Source organism: Maylandia zebra, linkage group LG3 (genome assembly GCF_041146795.1).
Source record: "Maylandia zebra isolate NMK-2024a linkage group LG3, Mzebra_GT3a, whole genome shotgun sequence".
Lineage (NCBI taxonomy): Eukaryota > Metazoa > Chordata > Actinopteri > Cichliformes > Cichlidae > Maylandia > Maylandia zebra.
In genome coordinates, this window is record NC_135169.1 from 13,808,807 (window position 1) to 13,828,332 (window position 19,526).

Consider the following 19,526-nt stretch of genomic DNA (forward strand, 5'->3'; position numbering starts at 1 on the left):
AACGTTAGAGGGTGGAAAGCTGCTGCCTGCTGAGTTAATCTGGAGAGCTCAGACTGACTTTATCCTCAGGCTGTTTATTAAGGAGTCGGTGGGTTTTTTCCATCATAAAACACTTGGAATAACTTTAAATGTACCTAAATCTTGTTGAACTGAAACGTTTATGGATTAAATTGTTTTGGGGTTTTTTTTGTAGGTTCATTAATGCTTTCCACAGATGCTCGGGGTGACTTTGAGTGTGTCTCCTTGGTGAGAAAACGGAAAGCGGTCTGCAGCCCCATATGTAGCGAGACAGAGTGAGGAGGAAGAGGAGGAAGATAAAGAACCGAGTCACTGTGGTTGTGAACAGGAAAGACGTAGCCGCATCTTGACTTGTAAGTACGAGTCATATTTCTGGAGTAGCAAGCCGACTATTTTCGGTGTTTTTGGGTAAATTTGTTGGCTCACAGCAGCCATTTTAGGCTCCGGGCTTTTTCAGTCGGACAACCTTTCACGAGTCTGAGTGATTCACTTCTACTCGCCGACTGGAGCAGGTATGGGATTTTTTAACAGTCGTTTTATGTTTAATCCCTGTTTGTCTCGTAAACGTACAACTTTTTAAGGGGACTACATTCTGAATAAAGTCTCAGAAAACCTCTTAAAGACCAGACACCCTCGTCGCTTTGACACATCTCTAGGACAAGTAAAAAACCCGTTTTATTATATGACTTTCAAATCACAGCGAGCCATACAACTGGAAACGTAACAGACCGGTAAAACAGGCGCAAGGTATGGAAGTCCAAACCTGCCAAAAGGGATGTCCCGTTCAATGCACTGAAAGGGGATGTATGCTGTTAATAATTTGCATAATGTAACATCTGTGGTGTAATGTGCTTGTCAATCTTTTATTAACCTTGTTTTTATTCATTTATTAGTTGGTAATTATCTCTTTATATTTTCTATTACTTAGTTCCCTAAACATATTTACTCTGTTTCTCATTTGTTTCTGTGCAGAATTTTAGCTAGATGGATTAGCTAAAAACCTAAGATTTCTAACAATCACATGAATGGAGGCAGTGCTTTCAGTTTTCCACTGGGCTGTCTTGATGCATGCTCAATCAACCAGATAAGTAAATCCAATAAGGTTGATTCTGTTCATCTGGACGTAGCGGTTGTTGATCAGTGGTCATGACAATTTGTATATTAATGATAAATGAACTGATGTCACAACCAGTTGTTCATTCAGTAGTGTTAGTTTCACCCATTGTGCAAATGTACTGTTTATAAGATTGGAGAAACCTGCAGTCAGCTGAGACTGAAGAAGTCACTTGGATGCGTGACGAAACGTTTCTTCACTGAAAACACTACATCCAGATGAACAGAATCAACTTTTGGGGGGTTTTCGTTGTATTTGTTTTATTTTGAAATATATATGCAATACTGTGCAAAAGTCTTGAGGACAATGGGTATAGGTGCAGTAATCACTTGAAAGATGCGTAAACATTTTACATACAGAGTTTATACAGAGTTTGATATGACCACCTTCATTCCTCAACACAGCTTGGACTCTTTTAGGTAAGCTTTCCTATAATTTCTTTAACCCTCTGGTGTCGACTGAGGTACTGGCGCAATAAAATCACATCACCAATTTAAGATGACATATCAGCAAGATGAATCATGCTTTAGTCTCTATGTTGAAAGTGTGGACTTTAAACTGTATAACAGTCTTTTAATTGTGTTGATAGACCAAGTAAAGACAGAGTTATGATAAATAATTTACACCATGTTTTTTCCTGAATATTCTCACCATGTGTAGTGCAGAAATAATTGGTAAAAATTTGAATTTTAAAGGACAAGTGAAAAAAAACATACATGTTTCTCACCAGTGGGAAAGTGCACCAACCCATTGAAAAATTGTGTCATGCCTGTGATCTGCTCCTCCGTCGTGTTGTGGATGGGAAATAGGAACTGCACAAATAATTTTTGTGGCATTTTATTGTGACACCTGAATGTTTATGGCATTATTTTAGTGCCTCTATTCTGAGCGCACATAAAAAAATTTGCAAGCACAAATGTTGCATGTTGAAAATTATTTTGAGCAAACAGAAGTTTAATTTGAGTGAACAAAATTCATTTCTGTGTGCAAGAAATGTATTTCAGTGTTTGCGATTATCCATATATGGTCTTTCGTTAAACATGATATATACCCTGACTTCTTTAGTAAAATATTCAATCTCGTCTCACAATACAATGACCATAATATCATTATCGGTGGTGATTTTAATTGTTAGTTTGATCCATTGTTGGATAGGTCCTCTGTGTCCCTGGCCCCAACTTTGAGAGCTGTTTCTGTACTCAATACTCTTACTAAATCTTTGGGCTTGGTTGACATTTGGAGGCACCAGCATCCGTTACAAAAGCAATACTCTTTTTTCTCCCCTGTCCATGGCAGTTTCAGTAGAATTAACTATTTCTTATTGATTCCAGGCTTATTTCGAAAGTGATTAGTTCCACTTATCACAGTTTTTTAGTTATGGGCGATCGTGGCTCAAGAGTTGGGAGGTCGCCTTGTAATCGAAAGGTTGCCGATTCGAGCCCTGGCTTGGACAGTCTCGGTCATTGTGTCCTTGGGCAAGACACTTCACTGGGGAGAAATTCAACCCCTCTTTATATCTAAATGACTGTTTTACGGATTACCTATCTACTAAAATTGCAGAATTTTTACAATTCAATGATAACGGTGCAGTTTCAGGCTCTGTTTTGTGGGAGTCCTTTAAAGTCGTCTAGTTTGCCCTTTAAGGTCTCCCAGGATTATTTTTCATACCTGGGTATTAACATCCCTAGGAACTCAAAACTCCTCTTCAGGCTTAATATTCGGTTCTAACTGATGAGCTCAAGTGTATGATAGATAAATGGAAACGTCTCCCACTTTCAATGATTGGCCGTATCAATATAATCAAAATGGTTGTGCTCCCTAAATTCACGTACCTATTCCAGAACGTTTCTATTTCAAGGTTCAAGGTTCTTTATTAATTTTATTAATTTATTTTTCTCAGGTCTTCCTTTTTCAAAGCGTTGGATGCCATTATCATGCCTTTTGTTTGGGCCTACAAGCCCCCCCGCATCTCGAAGTCTCACTTGCAAAAGCCCACGGACGAGGGTGGTCTGGGCCTTCCAGTTTTCAAACATTATTACTGGGCCTGTAATGCCAGAGCCTGGGTCTTCTGGAATCTGCCTATAGTTGGTGATGCTGTGGAATGCGGGTCCAGCTCTAAATGGCTCGAAATGGAGCTTAGCACCGCTATCGAGCGCACTGGAGCATCCTTGCCAACGATCTTATTTTCAAAACTGGTTATTAAAAGTACACCATCATGTAATAACTTTATTCTTTGCAACTCTATAAAAATATTGAATCAAATCAAGAGAATCTTGAACCTCCCGGAAATGCCAACTTTTGCCCCGATCTGCCACAATCCTACCTTTAAGCCTAGTACAATGGATGCTGCTTTCAAACAATGGCCTGTTAAAAGGTTGACTGCTATAGAGGATCTTTATATTGACAATCATTTTGCTTCTTTTGCTCAACTTCAGACAAAGTACAACCTCCCTACAAGTCATTTTTTTCAGTACTTACAAATTAGGAATTATGTCAAGCAAGCATTCTCAAATTTAGATACTATCCCCATACAGCATGTCTTTTACAATATAATGAACGAACCTCCCAACTCAAAACACTTAATCTCTCAGCTTGTTAATCTTTTTTCTTTGGCAGCCCCCTCTTGCCATATTAAAGAGGCTTCGTCAAGAGACACTGGTTTGGTTATCTCTGACGATTTATGGGCTGAAGTGTTAAGCCCGATAAAACTATGCTCTGTTAACGCCCGGCTTCAGTTAATTCAGTTTAAGGTTGTCCATAGACTGCACTATTCCAAAACCAAATTGAACAAGATTTTTCCTAACGTTTCCCCCAAATATGATAAATGTAAACTTGTGGACGGATCTCTTGGCCATCTTTTTTGGTTCTGTTCTACGCTTACAGCCTTTTGGATTTTTTATATTTTTAGTTTCTATAGCATTGTTTACTACAGGCAACTGTATCCTGACTGTCTTATGGTGATCCTGGGCTGCTACAGCAACTCCTTGGCACTTCCCTTTGCTGTGCAACAGGCCCTCATGTTTGGTATGGTTATTGCCAAACGTCTGATTCTGGGGGAGTGGAAATCTGCCTCCCCTCCCTGCTTCAAGAGGTGGCTCGAGGAGATGGTCTCCTGTTTATACCTGGAAGAAATTCGGTTCTCTACGTCTGATTCCATGGAGAAGTTCAGGAAGATATGGGGTCCCTTTATAGACCACATTAACAAGGACAGTCCACACCCTGGGTCCTGACCACATTGTCTTAACTGTTATCATTCTGAGCTGTTGCCCATAACTGTTATGAATCGGCTCCTCCTGGCAATCTCTGGATTCGATCTTCAATGTGGATTGGTGTTTGACATGTATACCATTTGCTTTTGTCTTCTCTGCTGTTTTTGGTACTTACAAATTAGGAATTACAAATAAGTGCTGGCCGTGTACTAGGGCTGCTCGATTATGGCAAAAATGATAATCACGATTATTTTCACTGAAATTGAGATCACGATTATTTGAGGATATTTATTTAACTCTTTAAGACCTACTATAGAACCAAGTCCACCAGAGCTTATATAATTTTTTTACATGCTGTAGTGCCATTTGTGGGAGCATTTCAAGTTGCTATACATCAATACAACTGTTATAGCCCATATTTTAATAATATGTATGCATTAAGTCCATAGTAATTACATAAATTGCAAAAAAGTGCAATAAACTACAAAAAAAATTGAAAATTGCTTTTGTTTTGTTTACATATATTTCTATTTGGAGAAATTTAAGAGGCTTATCCCTCAAAACTTTAAATACAATAAAGTTGCAAAAAATAGTTTCCCACCACAGGAAATTTATTTTGAGTGTCCTCATAGTTTTATTTTGGAGATACAGCAATTTTTATATACTGCAGGAAAAACAAAAAACAATCCTATGATGCAAATTTGGAAAGAAAACAGCATGTGCATCATTTCACTGTGGGAAGTGTTACGAACAGCTGATAGGAACGGCAAAGCGTGTTTCTGGAATATTATGTTTTTGTTCCTGCAAGCGCTTTTTATGCAATTTTTGCAAAGCTATATGTGGAACGAAACCGTGACCGAGGACAAGCTGATGGCATAAGATGTAAGTACAACTCCTCCGGTTTCATATGCAAAACAAATTATTGCGCTAGCTTACATGGTTCAGGTTCTACAGGGATTTAACAATAGTTACGCAAAACGGAGCGTGCTGCTCTGACCGGCTTTAAAGGGTTAACAATGACTTTAAAAAATAATATAAAATAGTGTGCAACACCACTGAAGTTTTTTTTTTTTTAAACTCTCTTTTCAACCAACGGCAGTCACTCTCCAAATAACTTCTGCTTAGCTTTCCGAGCTTCCCTCGGGTCCTCTTAATCAGCGGTCTCCAACCTTTTTTGCGCCACGGACCGGTTTATGCCCGACAATATTTTCATGGACCGGCCTTTAAGGTGCCGCGGATAAACGAGGGAGGGGCTAATAATCGGCTCAGTCATTTTTAATGATCGTTGAAAGCCCAGATCGTAATCGTGATTAAAATTCGATTAATTGAGCAGCCCTACCGTGTACCCTGTTGTGGGGTCTGTTTGTTTGTTTTTTGTTGCTGTTTTGTTGTTGTTTTGTTTTTTGTTTGTTTGTTTTTTTCCTGCTCTTTGGTGTTGACTTTCTTTTTGTTGTCTTTATTGTCTGTGTTCCTCTGTCCCGCTGTTTGTGAATGTGTAAAAAAAATGAAACTTGCATAAATAAATAATTTAAAAACAAACAAACAAAAAACCAAAACAAAATATGATATATACATGATATATAAATCAATTAGGTACCTTTTAAATGTTCATGTTTGGTTTATTCCAGTGTTTGATTTGTTCCTGAGTAAATCGGTTTTGCTAAGATTAAAATTCAGCTTCATAACTGGACCGTTTACACAGCACCATTCTCGCCTTAAAAAATATCTTAAAAGATTATTTTGTGATCCAGAAAGAGTAATATTTCAAACTCCGCCACTCTGCGTTCCTCCCCAACTGCCTCATTTGAGTTTTGGACAAAATGCATTCTGGGATATTTGCCTGGGTTTGGCTACAGTAGCTAGCGAGGTGATTGGAGAACAAAGCAGTCAATCAGAATTTTTTGCATCCAAGTCTGTGATTGTTTGGTTTTGTGGCACACTTACAACGGTGTACAGAGAGTTGAGTGCGCACTAAGCAGAGATGTTGTGAGCAAACGACACACTTAGAGCAGGTCTGCAGATGTCTGTGAGCGCACAAAGCAGATCTGAGGAAGAGCAAATGCCAACAACTGAGCGAGAGGAGCTGTTATTGTGTGTGTATATGGATAATCGCAAACACCGATTTTTGCACGCAGCAATGAATTTTGTTCGCTCAAAATAATTTTCTCCTCAACATGCAACATTTGTGCTTGCAAACTTTCTTTTAGGTGCGCTCAGAATAGAGGCACTAAAATAATGCCATAAATCTTCTGTAAGTAGTTTTAAATAATTGTACAAAAAACTGCATTGGAAAAAGTGATACCACACAAGGCAAGCCAATTAAAAAATGGCCAATTATACCCCAGACTCCAGAGGGTTAAGTAGTCTTTAGGAATAGTTCCCTTTTGTTCTGTTCTCCGTCAAGAGGATTCCACACTGCTTCAGTAATGTTGAAGTCTCTGGGGGAGGCCAATCTATGATTGGTAGTGCTTCATTGTCAAGGATGGGTAGGGGAAAAGCGAAAAAAAAAACCCAAAACAGGAAAAAACAGTGAATTTATTTACAGTAAGTAAGTTGAAGGATATATACAGTTCATTAATTCTGTGGCTTCTCTGAGGCAGGTCCCGGAAATGTCTCTCGACGTTGCGAGTGTCTGTGTAGTGTAAAACAGTTCCAAACAATCCTGTGCTCGTGCTCCGACCTGTGGCTCCTCTCTTGTACTTCTCCCGCGGATCCACTCTTGTAAAAAGACACTCTCCGTTTCCAATTCCTGATGTAAAAACACACATGATGGCAGGCAATTCTAAACAATAAGCGAGGTTCAAACACAATTAATCACGGCCGTACTGACGAGGATTGACTCAATGATCCAGTGTCGACCGGAGCTTAGCCACACTGCTAAATAGGTCGCTCTTCTGATGGTAAGCCGCACAGCTAATGAAGGCGAAGAAGAAGAAAACTTATAACCAAAGGCGAGCTGCTTAATTAGGCTGAAAAAAGGTACAAAAACAAAAAGCACAACACACTGGGGAGAAACTAAGTAGAACTGAACTGGGAAAAACTAAATGCTAAACACAAAAGACGAACAAAAACTTGAACATGGACCAAACCCTTGAGATGTGTAAGTATGGAACCATGACGAGACCAACAGACAACCTGACACTGAAGAAAAGAGGACAGAGGACATGAGTACACTCAAGAATAATATGGGGATGGGGAACACAGCTGGGACAAATCAAATCTAACAAGACAAGGGAGAGCAATTTGGGGTTAGTATCTTGCCCAAGGATATTTGGCATACAGACTAGGGGAATCCAGGAACCGAACTACCACCTTTCCAATCAGTAGATGACCTGCTCTGCCGCCTGAGCTACAGCTACCTCAAGGTGCAGTTACCTCCAGCGCTAGACACTTATGGATTGAGCGGTCGCAACCTAAACTCTCTCTCCGGGAGCGAGAGATAAGCAAAAACACAGGGAGACAGAAAAAAAGAGGGAGACACTAACAGAAACAACAAACACAAGCATAGCGAGGAGGTCAGCCGCGGAGAACTGTCATACCGTGACAGTGACTGTGTATTTTTCTACCTGGGTTTTGTTTACTGCACTGGAAGTGTGTTTGGCATCATTTTCATGCTGAAAAATAGAACTTTTTTAGTTGGCATTGCATGATGGATCAAAATCTGATGCTACTTTTCTGTGTTCATAATTCCATCTATTTTTATAAGATCTAAACACCACTGGTTGTAATGCAGCCCAAACCATGACAGTTCCTCAGACATTTTGTACACGTGGCTGCAGACATTCACTATTGTAGCTCTCACTTGAACTTCTCCCTACCTTCTGAGAAAAACTTGAACACAAGGTTCAAGGTTTGGATTCATTACTCCATCAGAGCTGTTGCCACTGACTTTCAGTCCAGTTCTTGGGTAGTTTAGCACACCTCAGCTTTGTCTCCCCGTTTCCTCTTCCTTAAGAAGGACTTTCACTGAGTGAACAGTAGTTGGATCAACTGAAGAGCCAGGTGCATCTCTCAGGTCCTGTGTCAGGTCTGTGTTGGATCTCTTTCCATTTTTTTGATGACATGACTTTCAGATAATCTTCCTGTATATAGTTAATCTTTTAGGCCTCAAAATTATTTTGTCCTTCACTTGTCCAGTTTCTTGTAGATTTATTTGCCTTTTTTGGCATCTACTTGATAGAGAGAGTGTTTGTGTCACATTTTTAAAAGAAATCTAAGGCAACATTTATTGTGTGTGTCAGTGATACTTTTGATGTTTTACATTTGTAATAACAGCTTACTGAGATGCTAGATTTTACTGCAAAGAAAAAAGTATTTTGGTACTGAGGTAATTCCATGCTGTCAAACAGGGAAGAAGAAGTGACTCACGACCTGCTAAGTTAACCGTTAACAACAGTGAGTCAGAGGGAGAGTCCCTAGTAAAACATGGTAGGGTGGTTCAATTGGGACTCAGAAACAAAGTTCACTGTCCTCACATTGTCAGATATTTTAGAGTCAGTGAGAAGCTGCTGTGCTGCAGAAGTTTCTCAAAACCAAAAGAGGTTTCAGTTTTAGTCAGGTGTCTCAAACAGGAAGCCCCAGCTGCATATAAATGTTGTGAGGTTAGTTTGTTCTTTACATATTGTTATTTTCTGTTTGCATGTTGCAGTTCCTCTCTGCTGCTCCATTGGTCAGTTATTTTCAAAACAATATATTCGCGAGTGAGTGAGACACAGACTCATTCAAGGGTTTTCATAAATACTTTATAAATTGTGGAAGAAAATTCAAACAAGATAGCAAACATTTTTCAGAGACACTTGAGGCAAAGTCCTCCTTCTGTTATAACTAAGAAAAAGAGCTGATAGTGAAAATACCCCTCAGATGTGTTGCAGTTGTCGCAGGAAGAACTGATGACCAGAAAAAGGTCTCAACTGACAAACAAGGAAAATGGAAGGAAATGAAACCGTGATCTGTGCGATATGAAAAAATTATATTGGATGATGATATTAAACACAGACATCGATGCAGCAAAAGTCTTCTGCCACTAAGTAATATTTAAAGATTATGGAGAGAGTTTACAAATCAGAAGGAAAAAGGAGTCTCCTGTGCTAAAAATTAGCCTTTAGACTCAAACATAAGAACATAAGAACGGGTGCCATATAATAAAGTTCTACGATGATAATAGCTGACATTTTTTAATACATGGTTTCATGCATTGGTCAAAAAACTCAACTCCAGGTGCACAACGCCCAGTCGAAAGTACTTTACACAAGTTGAGTTGCCGTGTTTATATTACGAGTTTTGGGTCAAAATATTGAAGGAAATCATAGCATACTACACTGCATATGTGATCCCTGTGTGAGCCTAACAGTACACTGAATTAAAGACTGTGCAATCTGCAGTTGATGTCTGTAGACAGGTTAGTTTCCTGATGACCAAACAGGAGGAGCAATGATAGCTGTAGGCCTCAGGAAGCACTTCCATGACTGTCACTATGTGACTGCAGTAAAGCCAAATGTGGCATGGCAGCCAAGTGAAAAGGCGTGGGTCTAGGTCTTCAATCCTGATCCATACCTTTAGTATTCATGGGGCAAACTTACACATGCTACATGTGAAAGGATATTTTCTATGTGGCTGTTGTTGTACATGGTCTAGTAGTTGAAGGTAGTCTTTGGGTCCAGAAAATCAGGTCAGTACATCAATCCTTTGTACGTTTTTTCTAAACATAGCAGTGGGTGACTCATTTGGGTAGTCGTGTACACCAGGGCTGGACTGGGACAAAAAATCTTCCCGGGCATTTTGACTAGAGACCGGCCCACCAGGTATTAAAGGAAAAACCATAAAGACTTTGAATGAAAACAAACGCCGTTGTCACAGTGATGTACACTGTCTTGCTGGTACATATGTATCAATCTAATAAACTTAAACCTACACCATCCTCCCTATTCTGGTATTCTAAACAGTACCTGAAAGTAGACTGCTTGGTCGAGTTAACCTCCTGAACTATCTACAACACATGGTGAAAACCTGAAATTAAGACAGAGAAGACTAGAGGTGAGACATGATCATTACTGATTACTAGGGATGGGTATCGTTTAGGTTTTATCCGATACCGGTGCCAAACCGGTACTTTTGAAACAGTGCCGGTGCTCAAACGGTGCTCAAACCGGTGCTTAAAGAATGGAGAACACAAAATTGGTCCAAAAACCTCTCATGTTCAGCTGTTTTTTGTAAAAATATAACAATGTTAGCCTTTTCTGCAGCTATGGGGCATATATGGTGTCACTCTTGGCTGGAAGCAGTGCTTAATCAATGGAAAAAACACAAACTTTGTCCAAAAACCTCTCATGTTTAACTGTTTCCCACTTTTTCTTTGGTCATTTTAGCCTTTTTAGCCAGGGTGAAGGGAGTATCTGCCATCAAACAAGAGGACAGCCGCATGTAGCTATGATGATGTTTGCTAGTTCACCTTACATGCATTAATGTAATAACGTGGTTAGCCTACTCAACGTAAATTACACACGAACAACATTAAACTACTCACGCAGAGAAGAACGGCTGCTGCCATCATCATCCGTCATCATTTCTGCTACACTGGCAGGGCTAGGGGCCAGGACTCTCCTCTTCGTGTTTTTGGGGGATGTTGCATAACAGGCAACCCACCCGCAGTAGATGTGCTCGATGTGAGGTCTCGCAGCAAGCTATCAAATACGGCGCATTTCTGGGCTTTTAAAAAAAACGCTATGCGTTGCCAGGTGTTTCATCGGATTCGAGGTGTTACTTCCTTTGACAGTATCACAGTATCAGCTTAAAGCACTTGTTGCAGGCTGCTGAGTTTGCATATTTTGCTATGAAGTACAGCCAGACTTTTAACCGCTTCGCCTTGGGCATTTTTAATCTGTAGCTCTGCTTTAACAGAACGTACGTACCTGGCCCCGCCTACTATCCTCGGAAACGTAAAATGATTGGCTAGAATCTAAAGTGTATCACAGCTCAGGAAAAAAAAGCACCGAAATAAAGCACCGAAATGTGCGCTGCTTTTCGGTCTGGTTACTACCGTTTATGTCACCCATCCCTACTGATTACTGATGACAGATTTAGATATATTTTCATAAAGCATTCATTTGCCACATCAATAAACAGCATGGCAGGGCAAAATATTTTTTCTAACATGGCAACCTTTAATAAGTGAAAGGAGACAGAAAGACAGGTGAGAAAGAATAAAACTTAATTGACTTTTTGATGGCATTTTACACACAGTACTGGTGCAGTATCTAGAAAATGTGGGAAAATACTGGCATCATATCCAATACTTAGTTCTGAAGAAATTATGTTGGGACCCTCAAAAAAATTACTATGTACAATAATGGATTTCTATATTTTACATCAGATGAAAACATTTGTTTTCAGATAATTATTTATTCAAAGTTTTTAAATGACATAACAAAGAAAAGTATTTCTTTGTGCCAACCTTTCCCTTTTAATTCCCTACATGGACCCCTGGCAACGCTTTGCTAGATCCGCACCTGCACAGTTACCAGCTGTCAGCTACCTAAAAAAGGATCCTGGTGTTATTTGTCTCTCAGAAACAGTTCATAACTTCCCTTCAACTCATTCATGTCACCTAAAAGGTAAACCTGTTTCTCCATCACCTGTTCAGCTCTGATGATTCAGTAAGGACATCTCCTGGTTTCATCTTCATGTTTCCCTCTCACCACATATCCAAACCGATATCATGACCAGCAGCTTTACAGCTGTGGCTCCAGCAAACATCAGCTGATACTAGAAATTAATATTAAATAAATTCTAACAACAGCTGATCAAGCTTAAACATGCTGCTGTTGTTTAGCGCGACATCTGCTGGTTTCCTCTTTCTGGGGCAAAGTGGGCGATAAATAAGAGAGAAAAGCCGATCAGCTGATTATTGATCAGTTTCATGATTGATGTAGAAACAGGAGAGAGAGGGGAGAGGATGAGAGAAGAAGAGGCAGCTGTGCAGCAAAGACACAGAATAACTCCAGCTTTGTGCCTTTTTCATTGTAGCTGAAGTACGGGACAAACTGTTCCTTTTCACCTCAATACGAGACGATTCCATTTTTTACGGGACAGTTGGCAACTCTAATAACTAACCTTATAAATAAAATAAGATAAAACAAGTTCAACATCAGTAATATCATAGCACCCGCCCAGCTGTATATAAACTCCGTCATGCTAGCTAGCACGCAGTACGACTAAAAAGTCAGCACAACAAAGATAAACTCCACCTAAACTTGGTTTATATCTGACCCAGATAGACTGCAGGTCATAAATTCTTACCTGAAGTTCAGTTCACCACCTCAGGTCTCTGCTCCTCCTGCCTTTCCGTCATCCACCTGCCAGCGTGTTGCACCTGCTGGCCTCCACCACTTGCTAATGTTACTGAATCTGTGGAAGCTCCGCAATAGCCACCACCAAACAACTAAGTTATTTTTACACATCTCCCTTCATCTGGCCAATCCACCACCTTTCAGTGTTTATACCGTTACGGAAGAAAAAAACGGAAAAAAAAAACCATCGGCCCATAAAAACGAAAAACCACCAACCCAGCTACACTGAAAACGCTACGTCCAGATGAACAGAATCAACTTTTGGAGATTTACTGACCTGGATGATTGAGCATGCATTAAGACGTTAAACACCACTTCATAAATTTACAGTGGCATGTGGTAATTTCCATCCCTGGCATTGCTCAGGTTTGATTTTGGTCAATTTTTTAAGATCTGGTTCCTTGAGCCATTTTATGAGCTCAGGATTTTGTGTTCTCAGTTTCTTATATTTTAGTATCAATTGTTCCTTTAAAAATGATTTTATTAATTAGCAATAGTGTGCTTTGATGCACAAAATTGTTGCTGCTGAAAAGTAAGATGGTGTGCCTCAGGATTTTACTGTCCTATGTACATTTTTTATTGACCTGCGAACACACATGTAATGTATAAAGTGCTCTGAGTGCTGCAGTAGAGTACAAAGGATCTATATAAGGCATGATATAATTCTCTGGAAAACTTGTTTGAGTCCATAAGAAGAGATTCATTCTTAAATCTGGAGGAAGATTTTTTTTTTCAGTAAATATTAATGTTAGCCCGCGACCTTGTTCCAGTTTTGAATTTTGGCCCACTGTGTATTTGAGTTTGACACCCCTGCTTTAATCCATCAAGCTTCAATAGAAAGGATCAGAGCAGTCCCTGGGTATAAGGCAAGGCAAGGCAAGGCAAGGCAAGTTTATTTGTATAGCACAATTCAACAACAAGGTGATTCAAAGTGCTTTACAGAGACATTAGAAACAAGAACAAATAAAAAGCATGATTTAAAATTGATTAAAACAAGCAAATAAACTAACTAATTAACAAACAAACAAACAAACAAACAAACAAACAAACAAAACAGTATATAAAATCAAAACAGATAAAATACAGATATAAGATAGAAGGGAAAACAAACTTTAAGGGAACAGTCACTTCACCTCTAGTAGCTTGACTTAAAAAGAAGCACACTATACAAACTATACAGTACAGTATATATAGAGAGGAGACAACAAGGCTCTGGTTATATCTGTGCAAAAGTAAGTAAGTAAGTAAAAGTAAGCAAGTTTAGAAAGATGAGTTTTTAGCTGTTTTTTAAAAGCAACCACTGAGTCCAGTGTTGTTGTGTCTGTTGACCCAAGACGGCTTATATTTCCATGGCGACTTATAATTAATGGCTGCGATAAAGCCATTTAAACCAGCGGTCCCCAACCTTTTTTGCGCTACAGACCGGTTTGTGCGCGACAATATTTTCACGGACCGGCCTTTAAGGTGTCGCGGATAAATACAACAAAATAAAACTAGTACCGGTACCCAAAAAAATAAGATTTATTCATAACACACATGAAAAGACCCGGGAAAACAGAGTTAACGAAAAAAAAACGATAACAAAATAACGCTAAAATCCGATAAAAACCCTGAAAACCATACATTTCACATCCGAGTCTCACTCTCGTGGCCCGGTAGCAAATGACTCACGGACCGGTACCGTTCCGTGGCCCGGGGGTTGGGGACCGCTGATTTAAACCATCGTACATAGAAAAAACTTGCAATACATCGAGTTTATTTGATATATCGCCCACCCCTAGTTCTTTGTTTGAGAAATTAAGTTAGGCATAAGTCGCATAATTACATATTTAAGAATTAGATGTGAAGATGCAATATGCTGAACCATGGTATTCACATTTGAGACTAGAAAGTCTGAGAGTCAGCTGTAACTTGATAATTGATAGTTGAAAATACTTCAGGTCTTTTACTTGTAGTTTTGAATGTTATCTGTAATGTTTCCTGTAATGCTGCTAGAAAATACAATCCCACATTACAAAATTTGTTAAGGTGTTGAGGTCAAGTGTGAAACTGCTGTCTACTGAACTGGCATCGACTTGTGTGGCTCAGGTGTCATTTTGGCCCATTCTTACACAAACAGTCTTCAGATCCTGAAAGTTCTGTGGGCCCCTGCTATGAACTCTATGTGCTATGAAGAGTTTATTCTAATTTAGTATCAATTATTCAGTCAAGTAATCAGATAAGAAATGCTTATTAATGATTAATAGTAGGGCTGGGCCATATTATACCGTTCACGGTAATACCGGTATAATGTTAGGCAACGATAGGAAAATGAAATATCGCGATAGAATGGGAGTAAAACGCGCATGCGCGGTGCCTTTGTTTTCATACGCACATGGCCGATTGTTGAGTGAAACAGATGAACCAGAATTGGTTTGTAAAAATGGTGCAACTTCCGTGATGTGGAACTGGTTTGGTGTTTGTCTGTCAGATACACAACAAAGCACATTTTTTTGCAGAACATGCAAGCGGCCGTTGTTATTGTCATATTTGTCGGACTAAGATGCTCTTAAATCTGGGAGTAATCTGGGTCCTAAACTCCGTATGCTTCAGGTCAAACAACACTGCAGCATCACTTAGAGTTAAAAACTGTCTAAATTTTTTCATCTTTAATAAAACGATCAGCATTGCTGCTTTACCAGGTGTAACTATAAAGTTTAACTTCCAGGCATCCATGAAAACAAAAGTTATTACATTTAACGGAGTTAGAAGTTAGCAGGAAGCTAGCGGAAGTTAGCTCGCTAGTTTCGCTAGTTACCTAAGCATGATATTGCATGTTCTGACGGAGAGATTTCTGAAAAAAATCAAACGTGCAGCTCTGCTATCACTTCCAACATAAATGAAGACAGGAAACTAAACAGCAGTGATGTTTGTAGGGTTACTGAAGTTGGGCTAGCTGGTATATAATGATGTGCTACGTGATCGCTAGCGACACAGCTATGTTAGCATAACATAAACAGTGAAGCTGGAGGACGAACACTAACACTTTTCCACTTATTAAAGTTAACGTGAAGGTTCTTCATGGTTAGAGACAAATGCAATCGCATGGCAGGATGCTGTAAACGGACCAAACTTCAGTCAGGAGAACAACTGAGATAATCCATCCACAATGCGAGGTTAGTCATTAATATACTGCAACAACATGGGAATAGAGCAGCTGCCAGAGAATTCAACATTAATGAATCAATGGTACAGAAGTGGAGGAAGCAAGAAGAATGAGTTTAATAAAGTTTGATTTATCTGACTGCTTTGTTTCGCTTAATGTGCCTTATAATCCCGTGCACCTTATGGTCCGAAAAATGCATACTGCACACTACAGTTTAATGTTGAAAGCACCTCTTTTTAACTTCAGTGGATATTATACATGGTTATGCTCAGGATATGTCAGCCCATTTCTACTGGAAATGCCTTTTGGTTAAACTTTCAGCAAGGAATTTGCATTTGCACTGTTACATTTTTATAAAGCTTTAATGTACATAAAAACCAGCTTCTTGTTTATGTGAAAATAAATGGAAGGTTGTCTTTTTGCGCTAGTAATGTTGTGGAGTTGTATTTTGTCTCGCATCAATTATATCGTCGGTTATATCGTTATCGCAAATTTTCAAATATATCGTGATAAATATTTTTGGCCATATCGCCCTGCTCTAATTAATAGTAAATATTCAAAAGAGGGAAAAAGCAAAGGTCTACCCAAACAAATTTGCTTATGTGCAAGATGCTGTGCCTCAGAGTGTTTTTTCCCCATGGCATTTTTATTGGCCTGCAAAAAACCCCAAACTGTATAGTTATAATTTTAAACATTAATGTAGTTGTAATATTTATTTTGAGTGACTGCGATGTTTATCAAACATGAAAAAAGTTTATGTTGAGAAACATAATGTTAGAAGACTCATATAGTCTGGGATTGGACTGTGAGTCCTGTGTTTGTGTTCTGTCTTCCTGGCTGTCTGCCTTCCCTGTCTTGTTCAGTTAATAAATTTGTAGTACTGTCCCTATAGCCATATAGTCATTTCCCCTGTTGCCAGGTTTAAAAAAGGACGGTGTTAATTTTCATGAACGAGATGCCCTCATGACTTATCGAGTGATGCTGCTGGTAAGCCAATCGCTGGCATTCAGTCTATGACGTCACATTTTAGTACTTGCTCGGATCAGTTGGAACCCGAGGTGAGCAAGTATTAAAAAGTACTTGATATCAGGTACTATAACCTAATGGAAAACCCTGAAAATAGTGGCAAACCATGCCGAGTCGATCTGAGTAGGTACAGTTGAGACCAAAATTATTATCCCCCCTCATGACATTGGACAACACTCTTGATTTCAATATGAAAATGTTAACAATGAGAGCATTCTTATAGTGTATCTGTTTCCAAAATAACAATGTCCCTAAATTCAATCAGGATATTTTATTGATACGCCGAGTTGAAACAAAAAAGGGCAAAAATGAGACATCCAAAATTAGTAGCCACATGGCTATTAAGATACTGTACCCTTTCTGAGCTACAACTGACAACAATATCTTAGAGATTGGTTGGCACAGGTCTCCTGAGATATTTTGGCCCATTCCACCATTGCACATTCTTCTAGCTGGTCCAGATTGCATGATTTCCGAGCACGGTCATTCACTTTGAGCACTCGCCACAGATTCTCAATAGGATTGAGGTCTGGGCTCTGTGTGGGCCACTCCAGGATCTTGGTTTTGGTATCCTTGAGGAACTGTTGGAATATTTTGGTGTATGCTTTGGGTTATTGTCTTGTTAGAAGACTCAGCGACAACCTAAGCCTAGACTTCTTCTGGACTGATGGTCCTGAAACCCACCACCATGAAGACCCCTCACAACTGTGTTCCTTGAAACAACTCCAGAAGAGTCAGCAAGAGTCGGCCAGGTCAGCAACAATGGTCTTGGCAGATGTACAGGATTCCTTGTGTAACCGGTCTGCAAGTGTTACGCCTGTCAATGCGTTGTGTTCTGGCGTGAAAGTAAGAGGCAGGAGACAGCACTGGGCCTTTGGCTTTTTACTGCACATCTGCAACACAGAAGTAAAGGTCTGAGCTGTTTGTGTCACGCGCCTGCCAGGACACCTCTCCCCGAACGAGTCTCTTAATAACAAAACGTAGCAGTTCGGCTATATTCACATTGCAGCTTGGGGTCTAAACAAACTTTAATTAGCTGAGAGCAACGTGGCAAGTGACTTACCTCCGGCCACGCTGAAAGGAGCTGTGACCGGGACACACGTGCACGCGCCTACGTCACCACGCAGCACACAAAAACACGAACACACACAGACTCAGATAACATAGGTAGGAGATTGAGATGCAAAATGAAATATTTAATTTTAAAGAAAAGGTGTTTTGGGTCAAATTCACAAGTATTTAACGCATTTGTTACACTTGCTGACATCTCTGAATATTTTCCTCTCCAGAGTTCTTGAAATCTTGCACTTACAGCCACAGCCAGGTTTGTTTCTTACAGAATTTTTCTCCTTGTACTTGGCAATGATGCAACGTATAGCAGTTCTAGACACTGTGAATCAATTGGAAATGCCAGTGTAGCCTTCCCTTCTTTCTGAGCTCCAGACTTATTTCCTTTGTTTCTGGCACGGTGAATAACAGTAGTCCCTCTCATGTGTTAAAGTGTCCCGTTCCTTTTTATGTTGACTGAATGTTGCAAGGAAGCCAATTGACTGCACAGGTGTGGTTTCTGTAGGTTACTGTAGGTGTGTTTTGAAAGAAAATATTCACATGGGGCTAATATTTTTGAACACTGCATTTCTTTTGCTATATTTGATGTCAAGCAAGCCTAAGAATACATTTTATATTACAAAATGTACCAAAAGCTATTAAATAGCACTGGTGAATGTTGCATTATATCAAGTTTCATCAATGTTGCAAACATTGGGAAGAGTTTTAGGAGTCCTGGGGGGCTAATAATTTTTGCCTCAACTGTTCTAATGGAAAAGGGGCTTATGGTTTCTCCCTTCCTGTTCCCATGTTCATCTCTCTGTGTTTTGTCGTTTTGTCTCCCCAGTCTATCTTGTCCCCATGTTTATCCCCACACTCAGTGTCATGTTCACGTGTCACTGGCCTGCGATTTAATCTGAGATGCTAAAATTTCAAGGGAAGGAGTCTATATATGGGTGCAAGTGTATGTGAAGCAGAATGTGTAGTGAGGCATGGTGGCCAAGTGATAAGGCATTGGTCTTTGGTAAATCGCAGCTCATGGGTTCAAACCCCATTCATACCTTTCCTGTAATCTTGAATGGGGCTCCATGCTAAGAATGGAAACAAACAAGGATTTTAGTCTACTATTGGAGTAGGACTATTATACTAGTGGACTGATATCATATAATGAGGTACCTAATAACAGAGAAGAGATGCACAATATCTTTAAACACAAGAACTGGATAGACTTGTGAATTAATTTGACCTAATTTTAATGACTAGCAGTGGTCATTCATTTTTCTATGCATTTAATAGCCTCGCTTCGGTCAGTCTGCCCAAGGGCAGCTGTGGCTACAACAGTAGCTTGCCTCCACCAGTGTGTGAATGCGAGAGTGAATGAATAGTGGAATTGTAAAGTGCTTTGGGTGCCTAGAAAAGCGCTATATAAATGCAATCCATTATTATTAATTTGACTGACCAGTCTAAGCACTCACTGAGACTTGCATCAATGTTAGGGTTGTAAACATCTGCACCTGGTTTGGGAACAGCACCAAGCAGGACAGACGAGATCTGCAAAGAGTGGTGCGCTCAGCCGAACGCATCATTCAATCAGAGCTCCCTGACCTGCTGTCCATCTACAC

The 19,526-nt window shown here is 39.7% G+C and overlaps 1 long non-coding RNA gene across 1 annotated transcript in view; it reads left to right on the forward strand.

The window, feature by feature from the left end:
- LOC105940517 (uncharacterized) overlaps nucleotides 1–19,526 on the forward strand; it is a 25,905-nt gene continuing 6,379 nt past the window's right edge. Inside the window, exons 1-2 of the long non-coding RNA XR_001167293.2 lie at nucleotides 1–88; nucleotides 194–371. This is a non-coding gene — a long non-coding RNA (uncharacterized LOC105940517). The remainder of the gene's footprint in view (nucleotides 89–193; nucleotides 372–19,526) is intronic.